Source organism: Capsicum annuum, chromosome 6 (assembly GCF_002878395.1).
Source record: "Capsicum annuum cultivar UCD-10X-F1 chromosome 6, UCD10Xv1.1, whole genome shotgun sequence".
In the NCBI taxonomy this organism is placed as follows: domain Eukaryota; kingdom Viridiplantae; phylum Streptophyta; class Magnoliopsida; order Solanales; family Solanaceae; genus Capsicum; species Capsicum annuum.
In genome coordinates this window covers 86,423,379-86,434,046 of record NC_061116.1, presented here as the reverse complement: position 1 = coordinate 86,434,046, position 10,668 = coordinate 86,423,379, and positions in this window count along the sequence as shown.

Sequence of the window (10,668 nt, the reverse complement as noted above, 5' to 3'; positions counted from 1 at the left end):
AAAGTATCATTGTTTTCAATATCTAGCATGATTATTATGATGTTTGGACATGAGATTGAAGCATGGGTTATAACCCTAAGATTGAATTAATTACAAGAAAGATGATGCTTTAGCATCCTATTATTAGATTATATACAGATTTTTAGTAAAGCTTTGATCTTTCGATCACCAGATAAGCTTTGGAATCCACTTAAAGCAAAATAGCTTCATTTACAGATTGATTCAGATAAGTGCATAATTGGTTTTATAATAAACCCTAATGCTAGTTTTAAAGTGGATTTCCAATAAGATGAGCATAGAAAATTACTGAGAGTAGTATTTAGCATCGAATTTGGGTATGATTTCAAGGTCTCATACCCCAAAACTACGTGCCATCATAGAATTAAGATTAAAGTGACCATAGTGGGCTGAGATAGTGATCACTTAAGCGGAGGTTATACTCCATGGCAAGAGTATAACACCTCTCCCCAATGTGAGGTTTCTTCCTTAGGAAGACGAGACGTTGGACTCCATATAGCTTGCATGGTTTATGTCGGTTAAGATAATCTCCCTACTAGTAAAAGTAAATAAACAGTTTTGAGTATTTCCCTACTAGTAAGAAAAACATTTAGAAAACTAAGTGCAAAGGCTCATAGATTTACTCAGATTATGCTTTACAAAAAGATAATAGTTATAAACTTTAGCTTTTAAATTTATGATTTCAGAAGTGAGCTCTTTCTACACTTAGACAGTATGATTTGCCGATAGAATACAAGTATAGCTTTCAGAACTAAATGTTATGACTCATAAGACTTATAAAGTATGAATTGATTCTTATTTTTTCAGTATTTCAGATATTCCAGCTTGTGTGAGGCATTTACATTTAGCATGCATTGTTTTATAAATTATGATGATGACATAATGTTAAATTATGCATTTTACCTCCATATACTCAGTACATCCTCAAAGTACTAATTCACATATATGTCTATGTGCTATATTATCTCATAATGTAGGTTTAGTTGCTCAGCATCAACAGCGTGAGTAGTTCAAGCATTTTTATCTGCATCCAACAGTTGGTGAGTCCTTATAATTCGGGGACATATTCATTCAGATTTTGTAGCTTAGTTGTTTTATATAATTTAGTATTCTTTTCAGACAGTTGAGTTAGCTGGGAGTTTGTCCTAGTGACTCTCTAGTATTAGTAGTAGCTTGTCAGACTGCTAGATTTGATTTAGACTTACAGTATTTGATTTTTAGACATTTCTTTCAAATTATTCTCTGTTATTTCAGATAGTTTCTGTGTTTAGTATGGCTTTCATGCCTATATTATTTTATTTATGAGATTTATACCTAGTAGAAGGTAGACAGGGTTAGTTTAAGGCTACCATAGTCTTGAGCACCATGTGATGTCTCGGGATCAGATTTTGGGGTGTTATATATTATGATATAGCTTAGTCGGACTATGATAACTACTCATTACCCATGGCTTTTGTACTTATACTACTCTTTTGTTCCTTTTTGGTGTAGACCTAAGTACTAGTTTCATCATTGATGCTGAGATATATGCTGATTAGAGTTCGGAGATGGGGTGAGTTCCCAATGCCGAGATTGACTTTTTCTCTTTCTATTTTTGAAAGTCTTTTCATTTCAAGACTATTGTATATTGACTTCATAGTACTTGTATTCTTTTGGATTAGAGGCCTTTGTATCGAAATTATTAGATTATGGGATGATATTATTATTTTTATTCTCTCTTGTTATATTATTATTTAATGTATGATTGATTGTAAGCCTTTTATGTGCATATTTCAAGAATTTATGCCATTATCCACAAAATTTGACCATTATTTATAGTTTTAAACTATGGTTTATCTCACCTACTGATGGGATAAAGTAGGTGCCATCATAACTTGGAAATTAGGTTGTGACAAATTGGTATCAGAGTTCAAGGTTCACTAATATTGTTGGTATAAAGAAAGTGTCTAGTAAAGTCATATGGATCAAAACAATGACATCAATTTCTTATCTTCGAAAGGCTATAGGACATTCTTAGGATATCACCACTTCCTTCATATATTTTATGCAAAGTGTCTAAGTTAGTTTCTATTATTCATTTAGTTTCACTCTTTTGCAAAATGCTAGGATGCGTTTATTGCTATACAAGATGAGGACCTCGAGTTTGTGACTAGGGATCCTACTAGAGTTCTTGGATAACCTAGAGGTTGAGGATATCTAAGAGATGCAGCCCCAGCTAGAGACTAGGATAGGGAGCCTTCACAGACCATATTCCTACTCTCGTGCCATAAATTTCTCCACCTCATCCAGTAGTGGAACAAGGACCAACCTAGGCTTCATTATGTTTTATTTCTTCATCACTTCTCACGGATAAATTAGTTTAGCTCTTAGGTTTATTTGGCGGTGCACCATATGATGGTGCATAGTCTACACACTATAGTGGTACTAAGGTAAAAACATAACCTGTAGTTGCGGCTCCCAAAGTTGAGAATACTCCAACATCGATTGTTTCTTAATCGATAGTTGCCTAGCTTACTATGTCTATTAAGGAGAAAAATATATTAGGTAGATTCTTAACATTAACTCGGCTTAGGTTTTCTGGGGTACTAGGTGAGGATGCTTATGATTTCTTAGTTGCTAGCAATGATAGGCTCTATAATTTGGGCCTAGTTGAGACTCGTTGTGTGGAATACACTAATTTCTAGTTAGATTTGATAGCTCAATATTTGTGGAGAGGTTATCTTAATTCAAAGCTAGCTGGATCTCCTCTATTTACATAGACTCAATTCTCTAAGGTCTTCCTAGAGAAATATATGCCTCACACCCTTAGAGATGCTTGAGAGACCAATTTTCAAGATTGGAATAGGGCTCTATGACTCTTGTGGAGTATGAGGCTCAATTTCATGAGCCGACTAGGCATGATACATCTATTTTGCCAATTGAGTATGAATGGGTTTGGTGTTTGTTTATGAATTGAAACTTTCTCTCTACATGTCTACATAGAGTTTGGTTGCTACTAGTAGGTCTTTTATAGAGGTTTTTGTTCATGCTTAAGTTAGGGAAGAAAAGCATCACAACGACTAAGGAGGCAGCGTTAAGAGGTCGTGATATCTAGGTAGTTTTAGTAAGAGTCGTAGTGGCTCAGAGTTATAAAAAAGTAGTTCTTGGGGTTGGTACCTTCCGCATCATCCTTATTAGCATCAGAGTCAAACTAGTAGGCCCGTTCATATCGCACTTTAGATTACCAATAGAGTCAAATCTAGCTACCGTGATCATCTTGGCTAGAGTAAAGGTCAGCTTCTAAGAGGTTCATCTTCTAGGTATTCTAGTTGAGATGGTTATTCTAGGTCAGCTGAATCTTCTGGGTTCAGTACAGTGCATGGGGCATATTATAATTTTAGGGCCTTTATTTATTCTCTAGAGAGTGGCCTAGGTGTGAGGCAGTTATTCCGCTAGTATAGAGTGTTTTGCCAATTAGGAATGCACCGCCTCTAGCTATAGGCGGTATGATGGGTCATCAAGGTAGTCCCTAGGTTTATTGTGGAAGTCATTAGGAAGGTAGGATGGAAGATCGGTCATGTGATCATCTAGCTAGTAAACATGGTCAGTTATATGTCATACCTAGTAAACTTGAGGTAAAATCTTTGGATTCTACTATTATATGTACAATTTTAAAGTACCATCAACTGACTTATGTTTATTTAACCCAGGATCCAATTATTCTTGTGTATCTACTTATTATGCTCAACGGTTAGAGTTATCTCAAGATTCTTTATCTGTGCTATTATTGTACTACTCCCATGAGTGATTCTTTAGTAGTTTGTTAGGGTTTATAGATCATATGTTATGATTGTTAAGAGTTTGATACTCAGGTTGATCTTATTTTCTCAGATATGGTAGATTTTGATGTAATTCTGGGCATAGACTCATTATCCCTATATCAGATGGTCTTGGATTATTTTTCCAAGATCGTTACCTTAGCCATGCCCGACCTACCCTCGGTTATGTGGTAGGGATATATTACCAAGTTTATAGGAATTATTTCTTATGTTTGGGATAAGAGACTTACATTGATGGATTGGAAGTCATATCTTACTTATATTCATGATATTAGAATGGATATTTCCTCGCTTGACTTTGTTCCTATAGTCTATGGTGTTTTCTAATGTTTTTCCTACCAATCTACGTTTCTTCCTCTTGAATATGATATGGAGTTTATTATTGTTCTTGAGTCGGGCACCCAACCTATTTCTATGGCACCTTATCTTATGGCTCCTACCGAGCTTAAGGAGCTAAATATTAAATTTTAGGATCTTCTGGGTAAGGGTTTTATTAGACTGAGTGTGTTGCCTTGGGGTGCTTTTGTCTTTTATTTGAAGAATAAAGATGGTTCCTTATGTATATGTGTTGACTATAGAGAACTTGATAAGGTGACAGTTAAGAATTGGTATCCTATGCTTCACATTGATGATTTATTTGACTAGCTTCAGGGAGCAGTGATGTTCTCTAAGTTTGACTTAAGGTCTAGTTACCATTAGTTGAGGATTTGAGATAAGGATATCCTAGATATAGCCTTCAGGACTTGTTATGGCTATTATGAGTTCTTGGTGATGCCTTTTGGGTTGACCAATGCCCTAGGTGCATTTATGTACTTGATAAATTGCATGTTCAGGATTTATTTTTTTAGATTCTATAGTGATTATGTTCATTAATGATATCTTTATGCATTTGGGGAGTAGGGATGGACATTTACATTATTTGAGGATTATGCTCCAAACTTTAAGAGATCATAGGCTTTTTACCAAATTCTAAAAGTGTGAGTTTTTGCTTGAGTCGGTGATGTTCCTAGGACATATGGTGTCAAAAAATAGGATTATGGTGGACCAGTAAAGATTAAGGCTATTCGTGATTGGGCCAGGCCTATATTTCCATCTGAGGTTAATGACTTTATTTGTTTGGCCTGTTACTCTAGGTGATTCGTTAAGGGTTTGGCTACTATTACAATGTTGATGATTGGATTGACTAAAAAAAAGGTTCCTTTCCAGTTGTCCATGGAGTATGAGTCAAGCTTATGAAAGTTTAACGGATTTCTCTCTTCAGTTCCTATATTGGCTCTTTCTATGGAGGGTGGTGGATTCATCATATATTGTGATGCTTTTTGTATTAGTTTGGGTTATGAGTTAATGCATCAGGGTTGAGTTATTGCTTATACAACGAGGTAGCTAAAGGTGCATAGCGCAATTACCCCACTCACAATTTGGAGTGGTGGCAGTGATTTTTATGCTTAAGATTTGAAAGCATTATTTATACAATATGCATTGCAAGATCTACATTGACCATCGACATGTTCAGAATCTTATAACCCTGAGATAGCTGAATTCTAGGTAGAATAGATAGATGGATTTGCTTAAGGAATATGACACCTCTATTTTATAATATCCAGGAAAAACAAATATGGTATGAGGTCTTTGAGCTGAAAGGTGGTTAGTATGGGTAGCTTGTCTTCTATTTTAGTTTTTAAGAGAATATGGGAATGGGACATCCCGTCCTTAGCCAACTTGATGGTGCAACTTGATATTTCAGACCTCATGAGGATTCTTGCTAGCATTGAGGCAAGCTTTTTCTTACTTGAGCAAATATGTAGCTGCTAGTTTGAGGATATGAGACTTTGTATCATCTGAGGTCATATGTAGGTGACAAATCAAGGAGGGATACTATAGGTTTTAAGGATATTTTGATATATAATATCCATATTTATGTTTTGAGGCTTAGAGACTTGATTCCATTGATATTGAATGAGGCTCACGGCTTCAGATATTTTATTAACCATGGTACAAATAAGATGTATAGATAATTGAAGAAACATTATTAGTAGAGTGGCGTGTAGAGAGATGTGGTAGATTTCATAGATCATTGCCTATGTTGTTAGCAGATGAAGGCTGAGTATTAGAGCCCTAGTGGACTAATTCAGAGATTACCCACTCCTGAGTAGAAGTGGGAACGGATCACCATGGACTTCATTAGTGAATTGCCTCGCACCTCTCATGGCTTTGATGGTACTTGTGTTATTGTAGATTAGTTGACCAAATCAGCATATCTTATTTCTATTCAGAGTCCTTCAGTGCCGAGAGGTTAGCCCGCATCTATGTTCATGAGGTAGCTCTCTGAATGGAGTGCCTATATCTATCATTTTAGACCATGGGTTTGTATTCACTTCTTGCTTTTGGAAAGATTTTCAGGAGGATTTGGGTACTCAGGTGGTTCTTAGCATAACTTTTCACCCTTAAATTGATAGGAAGTCCAAGCGGACTACTTCGGTTCTTAAGGAAATGCTTTGAGCCTATTTTATGGATTTAGAAGGCCCATGGGAGCAACACTTAGGTTTGATGGATATTGTGTATAATAATAACTACCATTTAATCATTAAGATTATACCATTTGAGGCATTATATGGTACATATTGTCGATCTCTGATTAGATGGGTCGAGACCTTTGAGATAATGCTCTGCGGTAATGACTTTATTTATGTGTCATTGGATAAAATTAGGGAAATTTAGGATAGGCTGAGGGTGGCTCAAAGTTTGTAGAAGGTGTATGCAGATGGCATACTTTGTGCCTTGAGATTTGGAGTTAGAGACAGAGTATTCCTTTGAGTATCATCCATGAAGGGTGTAATGAGGTTCGGTAGGAAAGAAAATCTCAACCCAGGTATACTTGACCTTTTGAGATCCTTTGCACATTAGAGAGGTGGCATATGAATTAGCCTTACCCCTAGATTATGCTATCGTCTATTTGGTTTTCTATGTTTCCATGTTGTGGTGGTATAATTCCAATGAGTCTCATGTGCTTCGATAGGACTTGTTTAGCTGGACGAGAGATCGACTTCGTGTAGAAGTGGGTGTTCATGTTAGCTAGGGCTGTCAGACGGTTATGCGTATGAGAGATTTTAGTAGTTAAGGCTTAGTAAAGACACCATCCAGTAGAGAAGGCTATTTGGGAGATTGAGAGTGCGATATGGGCTCAATATCCTAATCTATTCAAGCCTTTAAGTGCATCCCAACCCTTTACTTTTGCGGATGAAAGTTCTCTTAATAGAGGATATTGTAATGACCTGCCAGGTTATTTTTTATATTTCTATGCATTTTCATTATTTAGAGCTTTCCTATACCTTCCCCAAGTCATTTATGACTTATTTGAGTTGATGGTTTAGTTATCGAGCAGTTTGTCTGATTTTTAGGGCCAATTTCCTATTTTGAAGTCTTTATTGGTAAGGAATAGATATCGGGAAAAAACTTTAGTTCAACAACTACTTACGCTAATTTTGGTAGTTCTATTATCTCTAAAATATTAAATTTAGTCTATAGGAGCTTTGGTTCGTGTCCCAAGGCTTTCATACTCATTTAGGGTTATTGCTTGGAATTTGATTAAATTACCCAAAGGGTATGGGCCCATATTTCATCAAAACGACCCCAGATGGAAAGTTTGAGTGCCATTGAGTTTGGAATGTCAAATTTGATTGGGTAGCATGGTTCGTCTATGGTTATGGGATTCTGGATGGATCCTGAGGGGTTGGTGGAGACTCAGAATTTTCCAAATCCTAGTTGGTGCATCTGCTAAAGCGGCACTCGGGTCACTTCAATGAAAGCTGCATAACCGGCCAACCAGTCATTTAAGAAATCAAGCTTGTCAGCTAGGCCACTAAAGCAGAGCCCAGTTCGCTAAAGCGGAGGCCTCTTAAGCGGTTGTTCGTTAGCTTTAGCGGAGGGTGCAAGATCAGGGGTTACCACTTAAAATGTACTTAATGCTTTAGCAGTGACCACCTAAGCGGCACTTAGGAGGACATTAAATGCCTCTTTTGTTCGAATTTCACCCCATTTTCTCAGAAGTATCAATAGTTAATACCCTAGGGAGTTGGAAATTCGGAGAGTAATTACTAAGAGATTTTGGGGCATTTGTGAGATACTTATTTCCTCATTGAAATCTTAGTAAGTTTCCTTTGAAATATTAGTTAATTCCTCACTTTATTCCCTAAATCCCTATATTTTTGTTGGGTTTATTTTTGGGTCATTTGAGCTCAAAATTTACCCATTCTTGAGGGTAAATGATCCTTAAGCACAGAGGGACGTGTTGACAATTTTGAAAGTGAAATTTCACAAGTGTGCCCCATATGGGATTCTTATGTGATTTTGGACCCAAAGAATGAAAATGCAATATGGGTATCGTTGGTCTCGATTGATGAGTACATTACTATTTTGATAGTGTGGCATCATACAGAAGCTTTTTAAAGGGGAATTCATTGATTTAGCAAACTTTATCGGGCTTTCTTTGGCATCCAGGTAGGCTAGGCTTATCTTTATCTTAGATTGAGACTAATTGTATTATTAATATGATATTATTCTAGTTCTGGGATGTGTCTTAGGTTTTGGAGGTATATTTAGTTATATTTGGATCTTTTAACTGATTAAGGAATCATAATTAGACATAATTGACCTAGTTACTCATTCTTTAGGTAGAATAGATATCTGAGTATTGCATGACTAAATGTGGTTTATTTAATATCTATTAGTGAAATTAGATACCTTATCCCAATTCAAGTAGAAATTTGCCTTAGAATAGATTTTAGGGTTAGAAATGGGCCCCTCCAACCCGCCTTAGGCGTATATTACTATTAATTCCTTGTAGGATCAATAGGACTTGCTCTTTATTTAATTATATTCTCAAGCTCGAGGAGTTTTTGATACATGATGCTTATTCTAGATTGGCACTTGGGAGATGGTATTAGTTTTGGTTTGAGTTTGATGATTTATGATATTAAAACCTGTTTGATTCCAACATTAGTCACAATATGAGGTTCAGTTCAAATCTTTCAAATGATGATATGAGTTTTGGTTTAATTTTTGTATTGAGAGAATATTTATGACGATTATAGAACTAGTTTGAGTCTGGCATTTTATGGTATGGCAGGATCTATGATTTTAACTTTGAGATATGTTTAATTTGCGTAATTATGGCTGTTACTTCTCCTGAAGGCATCCATTGGGCTTATGGAGGCCTTCATTGGGTTATTTACACTATTCACACTTTCCAGATTATGGGGCCAGTTATTTATAGATAGCTATGCTTTTTTTTATCATTATTTTGACAATTATTTATTTTTTAGTATTTGGAGTGATGTTCTAGGTTTTCCATCTTCTCTTTACTTAGCATTGCTTATCTCGTATTTTATTATCTTCATATTATTGTTTATCTCAGTCGACCGATGGTGCCACCACTTTGGTACTCACACTACACTTTTCTATCTTTTTTGTGCAGATCCGAGTATAGGGTGAGCTCTCGAAGCCAGAGTTGACTTTTTCTTCTCCTTTTATTTTTCTAGTCTTTTAATTTTTGAGACTATTGTATATGGACTTTATAGTGCTTATATTCTTTTGGATTAGAGGCTCTTGTACCGACATAACTAGGTTATGGGATTCTTATTATTTATCTTATTTCTCTCCTGTTATATTTTCATTTTAATGAGTTATTGCTTGTAAGCCTTCTATGTGCATATTTCCAGCATTTATGCCATTTTTCACCAAATTAGCCCATTGTTTGTAGCTCCAGGCTATGGTTTGGCTTACCTACTGGTGGAATGAGGTAGGTGTCATCATGACTCAAAAATCGAGTCGTTACATTATGCAATATTTCAACCCTTTCTTATCTATAATGATGATTTAGTCCTGGAGTGGTTCTCGAGCAATAGATTTATAGTCTTACACTTTGTTAGTCACAGTTTGAGTTCGTACATTTACTAGAAATACATTCTTTGGTACTGGATAAAGTAGACAAAGGATGATGTTGATGATTATCAAAAATCCTGGATTAGGACTAGGTCATTGTATATGGATATTCTCGAATCCCCTAAGGGCCCCTTCATTTGTAATCCATCATGCTGGAGAAAAGTGGTCATCATAGGACCTGCCTTTATGAGTCAGCGTGCTGGAGGAGGTGTATACACTGGGTATGTTATGATACTTTGATCAATTATGATATTATAGATTTGCCTTGAATTCGTTCATTAATATGCATTGCCTATCACTAATATATTGGTTGGTGCCTATATCTATTATCCTTATAGGGGTCGCATAGGTATAGGCTATGATTGCTGATTGTTGAGTGTTGATTTAACTTTCTAGTATTAGAGGGCCCTGGTTCGATTTTATTTATTCAAACTAGATGGTTACTTTATTATTGTTATTATGGTTAGTTCGTGGCAGGCTGATTATGGACTAATAGTGAGGTCGGAGGTATGATTCTTATCTTTTTCTTTTATAGTAAATTATAATATTGTAATTATCTCATGGTTAGACATATGATTAGGGACCTTGATTATGCCAGTACTAGTTTTCTACATGATAAGGATTCCTTTAGATGCTAGGTTGGTTACCTTAGTCATTATCCAAAGTAGTTATATATATATGATATTACTATATATCCCTCCCTTCCTTGCCTAGTCATGTCGTATATGTATTCTTAGGCTTGTATACTATTATATATCCTTCTTCTACTCTTTATTTGTGTATTGACTAGTGATATACGATATAGTGCTTAGTTTTTTAGTATGACTGGAATAGTATTGTTCATCCTTATTGTCTCTCTACCTTTACTATGTTAGCTTCCAGGATAGTTGCC